An 18001-nucleotide genomic window follows, 5' to 3' on the forward strand; every position below is an offset into this window, starting at 1 on the left:
AAACACATTTTTTTTTGAATTTTTAGAAAAAATACGTATACAATTGTTTAATTCGTTTCTTTAAAAATTCGCGAATAATTCACTAATTATTCGCGAATTTACTAACCATTCCCAATTGGGAGAAGAAGGAGGTGCTACGGGTCGGATGATCGAATCTGCGGAGTGGGCGCAAAAGGCGAGCCCGTTCGTTAACCGCAGTTGGCGGAGCGGACAGAAGGGCGACCCGAGGTCCACTACCCGATCCGCTAGCGGCAGTCTGGACCGGCGAAGCCCATACGAGGCCCATCATGCCATTGAATGATAGCCCATGCCTTAATTCATAAATCTTTTGTTGTTTAGCCTTCATAGACTAGGTGCTTTTCATTTTAGTCCAAATTACCGAGTAGTATAAATAAATACCAAGTATAATGTAAACAGAAGGAATCAATAAAAAAAATGAAATATTGAATCTCCTTCTTCCCCAAACTCTCTTCTCCTCTAATCTTCTCCTTCCCCCTCTCATCTCTCTCCACTTCTTCTCTATTTCTAGTAAAACCCTATTCTCTACCTTCCAATCTCACTCCTTATCTCCCTCTATCTCTCTACATCTCCTTCTCCGTCCCAAACTCACCCCAGATTGAGTCCGGGTCATTACAAGGTGCGATGGAGAAGGAAGTGTAGAATGGAAGTTAGAATACATAGAAACCCTCTCACGTATAGCGTATTTTGAAATAGACTTTTTCAATATAACTCTTTAAAAATTTATAATTTTTGAAATAATCCTATAAAATTTTATTTGAACCAAAAATTCTATTTTGCCCAACGTAGCAGCAAGCTAGTTATAGAGAAGAACAATTGGAAGATGATGAATCATTTACTATTTTTAATAAAATTTATAGTTGTTCAAAAAATAATGCTTCTTATACATCCAAAAGTTGATGCATATCTTACCCTTTATCTATCCAATGAATAGGAACCACTCATTAGTTACTATTATATTGGTGGGGTGTATGATGTACATCCTGATTTAAATGTACAAGTAGTATTTAAAAAGAGAAAGAGAGTAAGAGAAAGAACGAAACCAAAGTTGTGGTAGAGGATGAGAACAAAATGCACTATTTAGTCGGGTTAATCTCAGCCATCATTATTTGAAGTGTAAGATATACATCCAAAATAATGATGTACTATTAAATTTTTTTTCTATTTTCATATATATACAATATATCTGAATTCTGAATACAGTCACTTCAAAATCAAATTTTAATTTATTAGGTATAAAATTTATACTATTATAAAAAATTTTATAAAAAAATAGTTTTGGGTACAAATGTTTCACAAATCAAACAATGACCTTCCCCTTTTGTTAAATTTTTGGGACTATTTCATGCCTAATAACTAAATCTCAATCATTTGTGCGGTGCATGAATTGTGTCCATACACCGGGTGCAGGGAATGACATGTGAATTTATATTTTATCCTCTCTCTCTGCTATTGGATTCAACGATCGCCTCCCATCACATGCTTTCCCTATAAATACCCCCAAACCCTAATTAGGGTTTCGAGAGCAACACTCAAAAGAGAGGAGGACGAAGACGACGAAGAAGACGACGACGAAGCTCCCCCTCTCTCACAATGGGTACGTAGACCATTCCGAAACCCTAGATCCCCTCTCTCTCTCCTTGATCTCTTTTCTGCTTTTCATGGCCATGGCGATCCCTTCTCACTCGTAGGTATCTCTCGCGACTCCATGCGCAAGCGCCGCGCCACAGGGGGGAAGAAGAAGGCGTGGAGGAAGAAGAGGAAGTAAGGCTCTTGATCTCGCGCACTTGTATAGTCTTGAGTGCTTCTTTGAGTGGCTCTAGTGAGACAACACTTTGTAGGAGTTTGGGCTTGGCCAAACAGGTTTCTAATTCTAAGTAGAAACAACTTTAACCTGAACAGATTATACTTACAAAAAAAAAAAATTGACCATTACAAGTTTTCTAATACTAAAAATTTTAAAAATAACTTAAATCTAAAATAGGATGTGCAAAATTTGCACATCTTTTTGGATTGTATCAGTAGCAGTGCTCTTTACCCAAAACCACATGATTTAAGAAAGCAAAACTTTTTTTTTTTTGGTCTCTAGAAGTTGTTGGTTTAGGTTGCTACGTTGAAAACGGTGACACACACACACACAAAATAAAGATTTCTGAAACGAAATTTTTGTCCATTATTAAAATATCTATCTCAAATTATTTGCCTAAATTTTATCTGCATACTTGGACACATTAAGATTATTTAGGGAATAACAATACTAAGACCTAGGTTGATAATGTGGTGAGTAAAAATATCTATTTTGTAATTTAAAATGTCTAAAAGTTTCAAAAAACTTCTTAATTTCTTCTCATCTAATACTATAAACTTACAATTGCAACCACTAAGGGTGGCAATCCAACTTGGTGGAAGCAAGCTAGCACGTGTTCGGCTTGAACAACACTTGAGATTGAATCACTCGTTTAGTAAACGAGCAGAGCACTACTTAAATTTTTCAGTTCACGAGTTAGAGTCAGTTCGCTCGTGTTCGGCTCGATAACAGTCCAAATACATATATTTTATATATAAATATAAATAAATAATTATATATATAATACAGATTTTTATTATTTGATTTTGAATTCAACCAAAATAAGAAACCCAACTCATTTATAAAAAAGACTAATTTATATATAAAATTTGTACCATTAGATCAAAATCTAATAAATAAAAAAATTATAAATTTATTTTCTGTATACATAATCTTTATAATGTTTTTAACATGTTATTCATAAGCCAGTTCGGCTCATTAGTAAACAAGCCGAACACCCGCTCGATGCATTAACAAGCCAGCTCATACTATCTTTCACCTTTCACCGACCGTCCCCAACGTAAATGGCACAAAACTTGATGGTTGGTACCCGAAATCCCAAGTTCGAATCCTAGTTAATTAACATTTCCAGCTAAGTTTATTTCTAAAAAAATAAACGTAGTGAATAGCTTGCTACCTTTCTCTCTAAAAAAAAAAAAAAAAAAAAAAACGAGCCAGCTCGTGCTCAGCTGGTTTTATCAGCTACCCAAAAAACATGTGCCTATTACATAAAATAAGAAAAAAATTAAAAATATTTTCAAATTTCTAAGCCTTCCAAAATAGAAAATAAAATAAAATACTTCATAATCACTATAATTATCAAACTAGGCCTACGGAGGCCATAAAAATCACATATGGCTGAGTTAAATTTTAGTACCTCATCTCTAAACAAACAACAATAGAAAATGTTGAATTCTAAGCAATTTAAACTTCATTGCATTTAAATTCCACCAGCATCTAAGATTCATCAATCCAAAGAAGATGACAACAACCTAAAGGGCCCCAAAAAAACAGCAATAAAAAGTACAGTAACAAGGATAGGAAAAAGCACATTAACCAAGGATAGGAAAAAGCTTTAGATCTTAGAAGCATTACCTTCCACTCAATGTGCATCCAAAAGGAACTCAAAACAACTTCAACAACTTCATCTCCAAAATTGACATTAGCTCAGGATAGGAAAAACGTTCACTCTTTCTTAGAAGCATTATATTCTCAGCAATTATCAGCCCTAGATGCAACAACTTGTGATCTTAGAAGCACTATTTTCCCTTCAATGCGCACCACGGAAAGCATTAGACAACTTAAAACAACCTCGGGTTCGAGACAGAGTTGTTCACTGATGGTTCAAATTGCAAGTCCTAAACATTTAAGTTTCATTAGGGCAGTTTTTAAGAACATCATCAAACTATCTCCAAACTATTCTCTCCAACCTACCCTGGGAATATCTAAACAAATTCAGAATTATACAATTATCTCCGGTTCTGCAGCACATTAAGCAATAAGCTTTATACCATCTACTTCAATATGCAAAACCATAAAATTAACCGAAACTAGTGGTTGGCGTCTGCAAGTTGAGAATAGGAAAATCCGGGATGTGAAGGAGCTGCTGCAGCAGGAGCAGCAGTGGAAGCGCCAAAGGCATCGTAGCTCGCTGAAGAAGGGGCCGTGGGGGCGCCTCCTGAAGCCGGCGGGGTCAGTGTCGGCGGCCGTGGGAGACTCGGCATCTGCATTGGCATAGAAGTGGCGCCTGGCGGCACCATTGGGGGTGGAACAGTTGGAGCGCTTGGAGCCGCAGCATAACCTGTTGATAATAAATGTAAGATTATTTAGCTAGAGTGCAAATACAGAGGGTTTACATGAACTTGCCCCATGATGTTCATAAGTATAAATAAACAATTGAAATAAGGGTCAAACAAAATAATCACAAACATAGAGAATGAACTCCTACCTATTTTTCAAGGCCAGGAGTCAAAATTTTCGCAATTCATCCCATAAATGTAAGACATAAATTTCAGACAAGTTGTGTTCTGCTAATGTTTCAGCTAAGTTTTCCCAACTGTTAGTCATAATTCATAAGCACTATATCAAAAAAAAGGGGAAAAGAAAAGAAAAAAGCACTTCGTTGTTGTACAAGTAAATCTACTCATGGTCTTCATGCTAATTTTATTCCTTTTCCCGCAAATAATTAGGGCTCGATATATGACTCTATACTAAACATTCTCTTCTCATACATAGGTTAGTGAAAGGAATTTGTTTTCACTATGCTGTGTTAAATAGGATGGCTTTTGATCAAGTCATCAGTTGAGACTGGGTTACAGAAAATTAATAGGCAAAAATGTATGGAGACCCCCTCAACTATAGGCCGTTCTGAAATAATCCCCTCAACTTCAATTTTTTTTTTTTCCTTTTGTTGACACACCTTATCTTCTTCTTCTTCTTTTATTTGAGTTCTTATAGTTATTAAGCCATACTTCATGGCTCAGTTAGTTATTAGCAATTAATTTGCCCAATTTTATTTGCTATGAACTAGTTTAAACTATTAAATTTGATGGATATATTAATTAAATTGGTGAAATTTCAACTTGTCTAAAATCACTTAATTCCAAGAATTTAAAAGTTAAGGGGGTCTCAATTAAAAAAATTATAGTTCAGGGGTTTATTTGTCAACAGCCTATAGTTGAGGGGGTCTCGATACATTTTTACCAAATTAATTTTCGTAGGCTATGTCCATTCTATCTCATCTGCTACATTTCTTATACTTCTTTCTCTCTTTCTTCTAGTTCTTCCATTTTCGTTACGTCGTAACTCCAGGCTACATTAATTTGCCACTTGAAAATGTTTTTCCTGTGAACACAACCCCCAAAAAATAAAAAATAAAATACAGCACAAGCTAGTTCTTCTTGCCTTTTGGATATTTATCAGATGCAAATCAAATACATTTCTTCTGAGATATTTCGTTCTTCTTAATAATCTTAATGCATAATAAAATTATGAATGTGTTTTACGACTAAACGAAAGACAACTTACGCAGAAGGGAACTTCCAAGCGCTGAATTCAGTATTCAACATTCAATTAATAAATCATGAAATATGACCTAAATTAACCAGGAAATATAAAGCAGGAAAGTATTCAATCTTCACTAGTGAAGGCCCGCGCTACGCAGCGGAAAATTTATATAAATTTAATAAAATAAACAAAATAATGTGAAGTATGAATAAGTGTCGTATTAAAATATGAATCAAAATTTAGAATTCATATAAAAGGTGACTTATATGAATTTTGAATGTATGGTCTTCAGTGTTCAGAATCCCTATTTTTTGACCTACTCTTACTTTTACAGTCCAATTCAGATTTCCGAAATCTGAATTTTGAACTCAGGTAAGCAATTCGGAATTCTGCTAGGTAATTTGGAATTTTGCTAGACAATTCAAAGAAGGCATACGAAAGAAGTTTTATGTAATTTTTATGCATGTCCCTCTTCTATGCCTCACACTCATGTTGCTATAAACTGCTGCTTCCTTCTGAGTTTTATTTGATTCATTTGAAAACAAAGAGGCTGCAACCTAAGAGGCCGAGGAAAAATAGGCCTATTTTCTGAGCCTCGCAAAAGTTCGAGGGTACTGTAAATTTATGAGGAAAGGACTGACTGACAGAATTTGTTATGAAAAAAGATATGCTTGACACTTAAGAATTACATAATTGATAATAGACATCAAGCTAAAGCTTGTTATGGAAAAAAGACTGCTCGATAATTGAACAATCTATAACAAGTGCAACCGTTTGTTGCTAAAGTAGTAATGGTAGAATTGTCTATTGCTAAAAAATTTTGTTGAGATAATAGAATTATTTAGTGTTGAAAATTATGAGTATATTATATAAATATAAAATATATTAATTACTAAAATTTAAAATTTACTTACAGTACACTTTTTCTTTTTCTTTTTTTTTTATTTCTCTTCACAATTCTATTCTTGGATGTAGTATAGATGAAGAGCATGTCATACAACGTTTTGTTTACCTGTCAATGTTGGATTATCGCTGTGATGAAATTATCTGACAATCTCGGTTCTGCACTAACCTGTGAGTTCTGTTGTGAAATGGCACTCAAATAAGTCCGTATTGTCAATTAAGGAAATGCTAGAACCAATGTAAATTTACATGATTATTACATAATTATTTTTTTACATGATTTTTTTTTTTTTTTTGCCAGCAGTAATCTTAGTAGATAGAGTGTTCAACAAAGAAAAAGAGAAAACTAAAACTCTTGATTCAGTACAAAGCAGAAAAAAAAATTTTGAGCATCAAAAAAAAATCTTCAAGACGGTTCTATTCTGCTCAATGAAAATACTATAATAGACCATGACAAATGGATAAAGAAACAAAATCCAAAGAATCCTTAAAAGAATCTGCAGATTGAAAATTTAGCCAACAGGATCCTCAAAAGAGATGCAAACTAAAAATTTGGCCAAAACATCAGTTATATAAGTTTCAATCATTATAACCTATATGAATCATCTTTCCGTAGTAAAAATAAATTAATACAACTAATGTTCCATTTTCATACTGATGGAAATCATGAAGACTACCAAAATTTTGCAAGAACTTGGTGGGATGAATGTAGCAGAACTCAAGTTATTATTTCAAATGAAATTCTTTATATGAGGTAAAAGCACAAAATTACATGCTGATGGAGATTAAAAGCAACTCCAAATGCTACTTGGTGGACAAAGCACTAAACTTGCAGGCTTCTCAAAAGGAATGGTTAGAAAATAGCTTAGTTTCAAAATAATCATCATAAAAAGCACAATGATCAGATTAGTTGTAGCAAATAAGGTATACAAAGTACTAATAATTTGAAGCGACAGATAGAAGAGCGAGAAGCTAAGGCTTCAAGTTTAATTTGATCTGCTAGCAACAAAATCAAGAATTAAATAAGACTCCACTTAAAAAGTTTCTTTTCGTTTTTTTAACAACTTTTTGAAGCAGGGATAGTCCTCTTCTTAAATATATAGGGCTAGGTGTAGTGAGAACCTATGTAAACTTAAAAGGCAAGAAAGTTGCATTAGGTTATGATCGAATCAAAAGAAAGGTCAAACCAACATAACCAAAAGGCTGATACATAAGGTCAACAAAAAAAAAAAAAAAAAAAAGGAAATAGACCAACAAAAAATCAAAATATTTCCCCTGCCATGAAATTGTGTTACTTTCAGAATGCCAAAACACTAAACGCCTATAGGGGCATTGTCGAGTTAATTCAAACTTTTTTTCATGATAGCCTGCCATGCAAATTGTGCTACTTTAAAAATGCCAAAACACTAAACACCTATTCCTCCTATCCATCTAACATTATTAGATCCAGTCCAAACCTTTTTTATAAGTATTGCCGAGTAAATTGAAACCCAAACGGAGAGCCATAATAAGAGAATAGTGTTGGGAAGAAGCAAAGAATTCTCACAAGTCTAAAAATATCTAAACTTGAATATAAGAAGTAAAAAATCCGAAATTAGAAACCATCTAGCAGGTAAATATGTTGATATGCAACTGCTCACTATGTAGGAATTATTAGTGTCCCAGCATCTAATCTAGTTTTAACATCCATAAACCAAGAAATCCAAAATCAGTTACTCCAAATAGAACATAAACAAACAGTAAATACATTTTTTCATAAAAAATGTACTCCACTCCTATGTAAAAACACATTGAGATAGTGAGATGGCCCACATCAAATCAAAAAAACGACACACAACATCTATTTCTCCTATATCCACATACTTTCAAAATGCAAAAACACCTACCATGCAAATTTTCAATTCACCTGACACAAAAAATGTTTTTTCAATCCACAAAGTATTCAATTCACAAACTGCCACTCAGTGTTATTGCGCTCCTCCGGGTCAAGAAAATTCTACATAAGATGAAAAGTGCAGTTTGTTTTGACATGCGATTCTTTAGCTTGAAAAAAAATCCAATGTGCAATTCATAACAAATATGTACCTTGAGCAAAGAATTCTGGGGCTAAAAAAAAAACTCAAATACACAGGGAAAGGCAGTTACGAATGAGAGTCCTGCAACCCAATTACCACCTTTTAGCAAATGTGAAGACGTCCTGCATTATGAACAGACCAATCAAAGGTAGATTCTAAATTGTGAAACTCCTTTTTGTATGCCCTCTTTCAATTGTTTAGTTGAATTCTGAATTACCTAGCATAATCCTGAATTACCTAGCAGAATTCTAATTTCAGATTTCAGAATTCTGAAATTTGAATTGCAGTATCAGAGTAAGAGTAGGCCCGAAGATACGGCTGCTGAATTCTACAGACTGAGAATTCAGAATTCATATAAGACACCTTTTATATAATAAATAGATAAAAGGTAAATCAAAACAGGATATGCAACCTTTTATATGCAGAATTCTCAATATGCAAGCTTTTATATGCAGCTTTTATATGCAGCTTTTATCCGTACAGAATTCTGAATTCTGAATTAGTATACAATTTATTTAGTATACAATAGTGAATTCGTATACAATAGGCATAGTTTTATTTATTTATTATACAATTTAAAATACAAAGGTAAATAGACACCTTTTATTCAGAATTTTGAATATGCAAGCTTTTATATGCAACTTGCATCAAAATATTTGATGTATATAGAAAAATTGAATTCAGAATTTAGAACCGCATCAATGTTCTTTGAGAATTCAGAATTATGAATTCCGAAAGGTTAGGATCCCATATAAAATATTAGATCTCAGAATTTGGAATTCTAAATTCGCGTTTCTAAATCCTTAACTACATGAACAGCTAGCCTTATAGAATTTAGAATTCAAAGGCAAAACTATTTTTCCAACGAAACATAGGTTTTTTTCGAAAGACATAACGGAAAAATTGATCACAAATTCTCTGATTGCAAGGGCAGAAAACTTTTACCCCTTTCTAACACAATAAAATGGTTGCATACAATAAAATGGTCGCCAATTGCTGGATATAAAATTTGTTATTTCCATGATGGATCTAATGACAAAAGCAATGAGGGAAAACAGTATAGAAGAAAAAGAATTAAAAAAATAATCTATAGAAACAAAGAAGTAAATAGTAAAGGAAAACACAAAGAAAAAGCGTAATAGAGAGAAAATACATAAAGCTCCTCCTGGATGACTTCTAAAGAGCCTTAGATATATGGCCGTCTAACATACAGCCTGTATTTTCTTCAGGAATCAGTGTGAAAAGTATGGGAAAAAAATTTTGGCAGCGAAAAAGAGGGAGGGGCGATCAGTTTAAGAAAAGTATAGACAACTAATAGTAAAGTAAGGTGGATCAATCAAACAAATGAGACGGTAATAAGGTAAATCAAAAGCTGCAGGTAAAGTATGTATATATTACAAAATACAAAAGGGGAAAAGATAGCCAATATTAAAGTATGTGAACATAAGAGCAAGCTAAAGTAAAGCAGGAAATGCAAATACAATATGTAGAACAATGAAAGCGAGCATCCGAGGAGAAGTGACAACACAAAATAGAGAAGAAAAGAAAATACAAACAACTATTAGTAAGGTAAAGAGGATCAATCAAACAAATGAGACAGTAATAACGCAAATCAAAAGTTGCAAGTAAAGTATGTATATATTAGAAAACACAAAAGGGAAAAAGATAGCCAGTATTAAAGCATGTGAAAATAAGAGTAAGTTAAAGTAAAGGAGAAAATGCAAATACAATATGTAAAGCAATGAAAGTGAGCTTGCGAGGAAAAATAGTGGCAAGAGGAAAAAGTGGAGGGGAAAAGAGTAAGCCCGCATATTGCATCCCCACTCATCATTTAAGCACACCATGAAATACAAATACAAAAAGAGAAGGAAAGAAGAGTAGGACCACATATTGCATTCCCCCTCACCATCTGCCTCTCATTTTGGTAATACAAAATCATCACTGCTTTTCCAATAGGAATTTCATTTTGTTCAGAGAAAATCATCATTGCCTCTCCTAGATAATTTACACCAACCAGAGGATCAACCAAACAAATGAAACAATAATAAGGTAAGTCAAAAGTTGTAAGTAAAGAACGAACAAAATCAGTTTTTTCCTTCGGCAAAATTGCAGCAAAAATTTATCAGATGACAAAAAATTCAGAAAATACTGGAGCAACACCTGAGAAAATAAACTCCAACAAAGTAAATATCCATAAGAGTGAGAGTAAACAAACAAAAAAAAAGAATTTCTGCGTTCTAAGTAAGCAACGTTTTATAAAGAACCTTTTATATGAATTCACATTGTGAATCCTGAATGTTGAGCCCTGAATTCTGAATATGCATCCTGAATCTATATAAAATGTTGAGGCAACATCCAAAGTCCTTGCACAACAGCAAATCCTAAGCCACTAGTAATCAACTTCGAAGAATTCAGTTCATAAAATATCTTACAAACTTCCTAGTAAACAATTAAACTTATACATCCGTCTCTAAGCTACCATAAAAACCATCCTTACAATAAATTAGACCCTAAAATATGAACAATCAATAGCCAAGTACCAATTGCATTCTCGAGAGCTTCCACTTTTACAAAAGATGCAGTTTAAAGCTTTCACTTTTAAATATTAAGAAGACAACAAAATATATATATTTTCTCATTCTAACCTTTTTATATGTATGAAACAACCTGATGCACTTCAAATCAGAATTCTGAATTCTAAACTTTCATATGTACCAATTCAGCTAGGCAATTCCGCATACTCAAAAAACTAAACTATGTAAAATAGAATAAATCTAGAGAATATAAAATAACATTCGAAAAAAATTTAGAAGACAACGTGGAAAAGAAGGCTCAGATTCAACATTAATTTACGTACTAAAATAGTTTCTACTCTTCTCTTCAAGTGCAAATCAAACTTTTGCAAAGGATTGAAAGCTGCAGTGGTTGCCATGTGGCCATCCATACTGCCTCGCCGTCCAAACCTTCTAATACGAATTTGAAAAATACTTAAAAGAGAAGATAGAGACCTTATGAAACTTCATCATCAATGTATGAAACCTATAATCAAGCAGCGAACTTCCGAATACATTGTGATGTTTCAACTCATCATCATCGCCTAAAATCAGAATTCTTTTTCAAATAAAAGTTCTTGACTTTTTTTTTTAGATAAAGAAAGCAATAAGAAAGAATAAATAAGAATCATACAAAACATAAAATTTCATTAAGCAATAGATTGCAAGAGCAAGCATAGCAAAATAAAAAAAAAATTGATAGTTTCTTGACTTTTTTTTGGGATAAAGTAAGCAATAAGAAAGAATAAATAAGAATCATACAAAATATAAAATTTCAATTAAGCAATAGATTGCAAGAGCAAGCATAGCAAAACAAAAAAAAATTGATAGTGGAGAAAGAATCAGAAAAAAGACTCTAGTGGGTATTACATCAAACATATGAGGGGCATAGCAAAATGAACAATTTTTGGAGCTCCCCTTGCTCCACTGAGTAGAGAGAGAGATAGAGAGAGAGGCATTAGGGGAAGAGCAAGAGAGGAATAAGCTTGAATATGTGGGAAGGGAGGTAGTATTTGCTCCGTCTTAGCCCGTGGACGTAGGCCGTTAGCCAAACCGCCTAAAATATATATCGGTGTGTTCTTTTTTTTTTCTTTTCTTTTTCTGTATTAAGTTATTTTCTGGATCTATTTTTCGTCGTTCTGATGTTAATAAACTGGTATCAGAGCTTTTCTATTCACTTTGAGGATTAAGATGACGACGAAGTTCGAGATTCAGAAATTTCATAGGACCAACAGTTTTGCATTATGGTAAGTTAAGATGCGTGCTATATTGACGCAACAAGGATTGCAGAAGTGTGACACCCCAAGAACATTTGGTCAAACTGACTGAAGATTCTTGCTGAGTGAGGGTCGGAATGACAGACTAAGCTAGGGTCGGTGATTGTGTCACACCCCAATAATCCCACATCAGATAGGAATGGGGACGTGATTGGGTATATAAGAGACTTAGACACTAGTAATAATAACTGGGCTTAAGCATTTTGGGCTGGTGGTTGGGCCCAACGTATAACGACCAAGCCCACTAGCAACAATAACTCGTTGGGCCCAACCACCGGCCCAAAATACTTAAGCCTAGTTATTATTACTAGTGTCTAAGCTCTTATAAACCCAATGACAACCCCATTCCCATCTGATGTGGGACTATTGGGGTATCACAGACTCCCCCCGTTAAGGCCTTGACGTCCTCGTCAGTCCAATCACACACACAGCCCAAGATTACCAGGCGATGTGAGACTCGTCTCGCTAGCCCGTCATCCAGACCCTGGCTCAGCCGAGACTCGCCACACATATCCAGCTGGTGAACCGGCTCTGATACCAAATATAACGACCCAGCCCACTAGCAACAATAACTCGTTGGGCCCAACCACCGGCCCAAAATACTTAAGCTCAGTTATTCTTACTAGTGTATAAGTCTCTTATAAACCTAATGACAACCCCATTCCCATCTGATGTGGGACTATTGGGGTGTCACACAACGAGTTATTGTTGCTAGTGGACTGGGTTGTTACATTTGGTATCAGAGCCAGTTCACTAGCCAAAAACGTGTGACGAGTCTCGGCTAAGTTAGGATCTGAAAGACAAGGTGATAAACTATGCCGGAGTCTGAATAACAAGGTGGCCGACTATGCCAGAGTCCGGATGACAAGGCTAGCGAGACGAGTCTCACATCATCTGGTGATCTTGGGCTGTGTGTGTGTGATTGGACTGACGAGGACGTCAGGGCCTTAACGGGGGGGAGTCTGTCACACCCGAATAATCCCACATCAGATAGGAATGGGGATGTGACTGGGTATATAAGAGACTTAGACACTAGTAATAATAACTGGGCTTAAGCATTTTGGGCTGGTGGTTGGGCCCAATGAGTTATTGTTGCTAGTGGACTGGGAAACAAATCTCACATCGCCCGATGATCTTGAGCTCTGTGTGTGTTTAGGGCTGACGAGGGCGTCAGGGCGTCAGGGCCTAAACGAGGGGAGTATGTGACACCCCAATAATCCCACATTGGATAGTTAGGAATACCTCCAATAATCCCACATCGGATAGTTATAATTAGATATAGGGGTATTTAAGCTTGACTAGGTTAGACATAATAACTGGGCTTAAGCATTTTGGGTCGGTGGTTTTGGCCCAACGAGTTATTATTGCTAGCGGATCGTACCGTTACATTTGGTATTAGAGCCAATTCACCAGCCGAAAGTGTGAGATGAGTCTTAGCTGAGCTAGAGTCGGAATGACAGACTAAGCTAGGATCGATGATTGACAGATTAAGTCAGGGTTGGAATGACAAAGGCTAGCGAGACAAGTCTCACATCGCCTGGTGATCTTGAGCTGTGTGTGTGTTTAGCGCTGACGAGAACGTCAGGGCCTAAACGGGGGGAGTATGTGACACCCCAAGAATATTTGGTCAAACTGGCTGAAGATTCTTGTTGAGCCAGGGTCAGAATGACAGACTAAGTTAGGGTCGATGATTGACAGGCTAAGTCAGGGTCGGAATGACAAAGGCTAGCTAGATAAGTCTCATATCGCTTGGTGATCTTGAGCTGTGTGTGTGTTTAGGGCTGACGAAGACGTCAGGGCCTAAACGAGGGGAGTATGTGACACCCCAATAATCCCACATCGGGTAGTTAGGAACACCCAATAATCCCACATCGGATAGTTATAATTAGATGCGGGGGTATTTAAGCTTGACTAGGCTAGACATAATAACTGGGCTTAAGCATTTTGGGCTGGTGGTGTGGGCCCAACGAGTTATTATTGCTAGCGGGTCGTACCGTTACAAGAAGGCACTATTGGAAAAAAGAAAATATGTCCAATTCTTTGATGCCGGAGCAAAAGGGCAATACAATTATGTTTATCCGATGAGGTATTGCGTGAGGTCTTGGATGAAAAGACCGCTACAGGGCTTTGGCTTAAATTGGAGTCTCTCTACATGACAAAGTCTCTAACCAACAAGTTATATTTGAAGCAACGTCTCTGCATATTGCGCATGACAGAAGATACCTCTATTAACTCACATTTAGATGAATTCTATTATTATGGATCTCCGCTCGATAGATGTTAAAATCGAGGAGAAAGATGAAGCCCTTTTATATATTATTATGTTCTTTACCGTTCTCTTACAAGAATTTCCGTGAGACCTTCTTGTTTGGACGAGATGCTCTATGTCTCGATGATGTTAAATCCTCTTTACTTTCAAAAGAGAGAGTTCACCTGTAGATAAGCAACGAGACAGGTGGAGCTTCAGGACAAGATTTGGTCGCTAGAGGGAGGTCTTGGGAGAAGGGTTCCGATAATAGAGGTACATCTAGATATAGTCAAAACATAGGAATCTGATTAGTGGTTATTGTAAGAAGAAGGGTCACATAAAAGCTGATTGTTTCAAGCTGAAAAATAAAGAGCAGCGGAAGAATAACGGTGATAAGACTCAAGGTCAGAAAAACACCAATACTGAAGCAGAAGCAAGTGTTGCAGCAGGAGAATCAGATAACAATGATATCGTCTTCACAGTTACGGATAAGACATGCAGACAGAATGAGTGGCTTATAGACTCCGCCTGTTCCTTCCATATCTGTACGCATAGAGAATGGTTCTCGACGTACAAGCCTATTCAAGGTGGAGATGTATTGATGGGAAATCACTTTAAGTGTACAGTTATTGGAATTGGCACCACTACATGAAATACTTCATTTAACGGAAGAATAAACTGTCGTTATAAACACATACTCCCGTCGTTAATACGCAATAACGGCAGACAATTTACCCGTCGTGACCTGTCGTAAAAGCTTCCTTCGTTAAAAACAGTTATGACCAAAGTGAACCGCCGGTCGTTATAGACTAATAACGACCAAAAATTTTGTCGCTATTATAACTAACGACTACATGTTCCGTCGTTAAAAGTATTTCACAAGTATAGAAGAAGATTATGTAACAACGACTACTCTTCCCATCGTTAATAATATAGATATTGCATTTGAGATCATAATTTATTTTTAACCAATTATTATTTTTAATCACATAAATATTTTGCATACACAATAATATAAATACATATATACACACACATATATATAAACAAGCTTACAACAAATCCACAATTTTTAGATGTATAATAAAACTTCATTAACAATTGAAGTAATTAGCATCCATAATATTTATATTTTTCTCCAAAACATTCATCTATTACATATAGTTTCAATTCCATCACACCATAGTTTCCATCACACCATTACATATATAGTCAACATTCACCAAAAAGAAAACAAAGTACTAAAGTTAATGACTATCACCATTTTTCCAAAAAAGGTCCGCTTGAAACAAAAAAGAGAGCTTGCAATTCATCATCTTTTCTTGTCCTAAAAATCACGATGAACTACCTACAAAAGAGAAAAAGAATAAAGTTAAAACAATATAAAAATAAGTCATGCAAATAGATTTTGAACAACATAGCAAATAAATAACTCATAGAATCTAAAACAACTTTTGTATACCACTATAAACATGCAAAAATTATACAAATTAATATAAATAAGATTACATTGTTTATCCTTCAGATGAAGGAGGTGGACCATTGGAATGTTGGCGTTGAAACATTTCCTTAATCATTCTTATCTCGGCTTTGTTCGAAAATCATTTTAACAAGAGGTGTTAACAGGATACTAGAAAAAGCAACCGTAGTAAAGCACTCACTTTGAAATACATGGTCGTAAAGTAGAATTAAGTTCCAACAGTTCAAAGCAGAGTAGAAAAGGATGACACAAAAACTAAACATGATAAAACTAATAGTCAAACTTTATCATATGATACTTCAGCCAAATACACTAATGAAGAGGGTGACAGAGTGTATCGTACTTTTGAATATTAAAACTGTTAAATCTGAGTGAATTTGTATAGGTTTGCTTACTATTTAAAATAGTTCTCTTATATTGTGGATGAACTGCATGACATAATTCTATAAATACTTTTAAGAAAGGAAGAAAAATAATTCTCCTATACATATTGTGCAAGAACTGCATGACACGATATTTTATACTTGGCCCATGTATTACATGATTAGTAGTACTACTACCACTCTGAAACTACATCAAACTTGGCAAAAGTGAATATAGCTCGCATCAAAGACCAAAAGTGGCTTTTAGCCAGAAATTAATACCTCTTACTTTCCATTACAGAACCGGTTCTGAACCATACGATTTTAGCTTGATCTTTTCACTCATTTAGAAACTAAATCTATACTAGATAATAGTTATAACAATTGCATCTAAACAGGCACTCGAGTCTTATATATCATTTTTTTGCAATCTTTGGTTAAGCCTTTATTTCTATACTATGCCTAAGGTTGTCTATCAGTAAGGAAGAAATTTGAAAGATAAGATGAATATTTCTAAGATCCTATCACCTACAACTATAATAGTCATCCTAAAGCATATATTTGGAACAAGATAGCCAAAAGACAAAAAAGAAAAAAAGAGGAAGAGACACAGATGTGAGATAGGCTTGCAATTAAAATGAAGATCTTAGAAAGTATTACAAACTGGTTTAAGAGATAAAAATTCCTTCTCAATGTTTGCTTTGTGCTCTACAATTTCCTTATAAACTGGGCAACGAGCTGCAGAGTGCAGGGTGAACCAATGAGAAAGGGCTGCAGAGGAGAAATCCAGAATAAATTAGATCCAAAATAAACAAAAATTCGACCAAAAAACTCATCCAGCGTTAGACTTAGATAGAGAACTGGTTTAAATAATTCCAAAAATTTGTCGGCTCATATTTTTGGCATGCTAAGCAAATAGTAAATCGAGCAGCAATATAGTAGAAATGCCAGTTCAAAACAAGCAGTAGAATTTCGCATTACTTGGGAAAAGATGTATAGTGGTCCTTAACCATCAATCTATCTCCTAATAAGAAAATTGCACAGGGAATTTCGAATTCATTAACATCTAATAAGACTACTGTAGGAAATTCTTAACTAAAAAAAACCACCGTATACTAATCATATTCCTACGGCTAGTCTGCACAAGGAAATATGTAGAACTAAAAAACTGCTTCTAAAATCATATTTTATGACAAACAACAACTTCAGTATCACCTATGTTCTAACCATGTACTATAGCAATCTCTAACAATCTCCTTATTGATAAAGATCGATAATTGACTACGCCCAGCAGAATATAGAAGTCAAAAAATGTTGTACGTGCTTGAAGCAGAATCAGATAGTTGTACAATCGCAAAAATTTCACTTGGCGTGAAACGACATTCATCTTCTTGGTCAAATGATAATGCGAGAGTAGAATCACTTTTTCTATTAGCAGTTTGAGAAAAGTTTCCTAGTGAAAGAAATTAATAAGGATCACCACCATAATGACGGCTGCCCGGCATCATGGTTCCTAGTTTAGTGCACTTGCTTTGCAAAAGCAAGACTTGTCCGTCTCGGTGGACCATAGCATGACTCAAATTCAACTTATTCGCTTGTATACTCCATCTATCAATAAGAATGGGACGATGCCAGGAGCATAATCAATTTTAAGTTCCTCAAATAACACAAAACTCCTGCCTGTTTTATCTTCCTTTTTCACTATGATCTCTAACTAACAATATGCATAGGAC

The 18001-nt window shown here is 35.0% G+C and overlaps 2 long non-coding RNA genes across 9 annotated transcripts; one reads left to right on the forward strand and one right to left on the reverse strand.

Moving 5' to 3' along the window:
• Positions 1525-4056, forward strand: LOC109728565. Its single transcript, XR_002221014.1, has 3 exons — positions 1525-1615; positions 1710-1782; positions 3920-4056. It is a non-coding gene; the product is annotated as an uncharacterized LOC109728565 (long non-coding RNA).
• On the reverse strand, positions 3418-9878 carry LOC109728564. 8 transcript variants are annotated; one of them, XR_002221011.1, is made up of 3 exons: positions 9503-9878; positions 6384-8471; positions 3418-4166 (listed from the first exon to the last, which is right to left on the reverse strand). It is a non-coding gene; the product is annotated as an uncharacterized LOC109728564 (long non-coding RNA). The 8 variants fall into 8 exon arrangements; XR_002221006.1 differs by having other exon boundaries at positions 6384-8684; XR_002221009.1 differs by lacking the exon at positions 9503-9878 and adding an exon at positions 8587-9494.

This window comes from Ananas comosus, linkage group 24 (assembly GCF_001540865.1).
Source record: "Ananas comosus cultivar F153 linkage group 24, ASM154086v1, whole genome shotgun sequence".
Lineage (NCBI taxonomy): Eukaryota > Viridiplantae > Streptophyta > Magnoliopsida > Poales > Bromeliaceae > Ananas > Ananas comosus.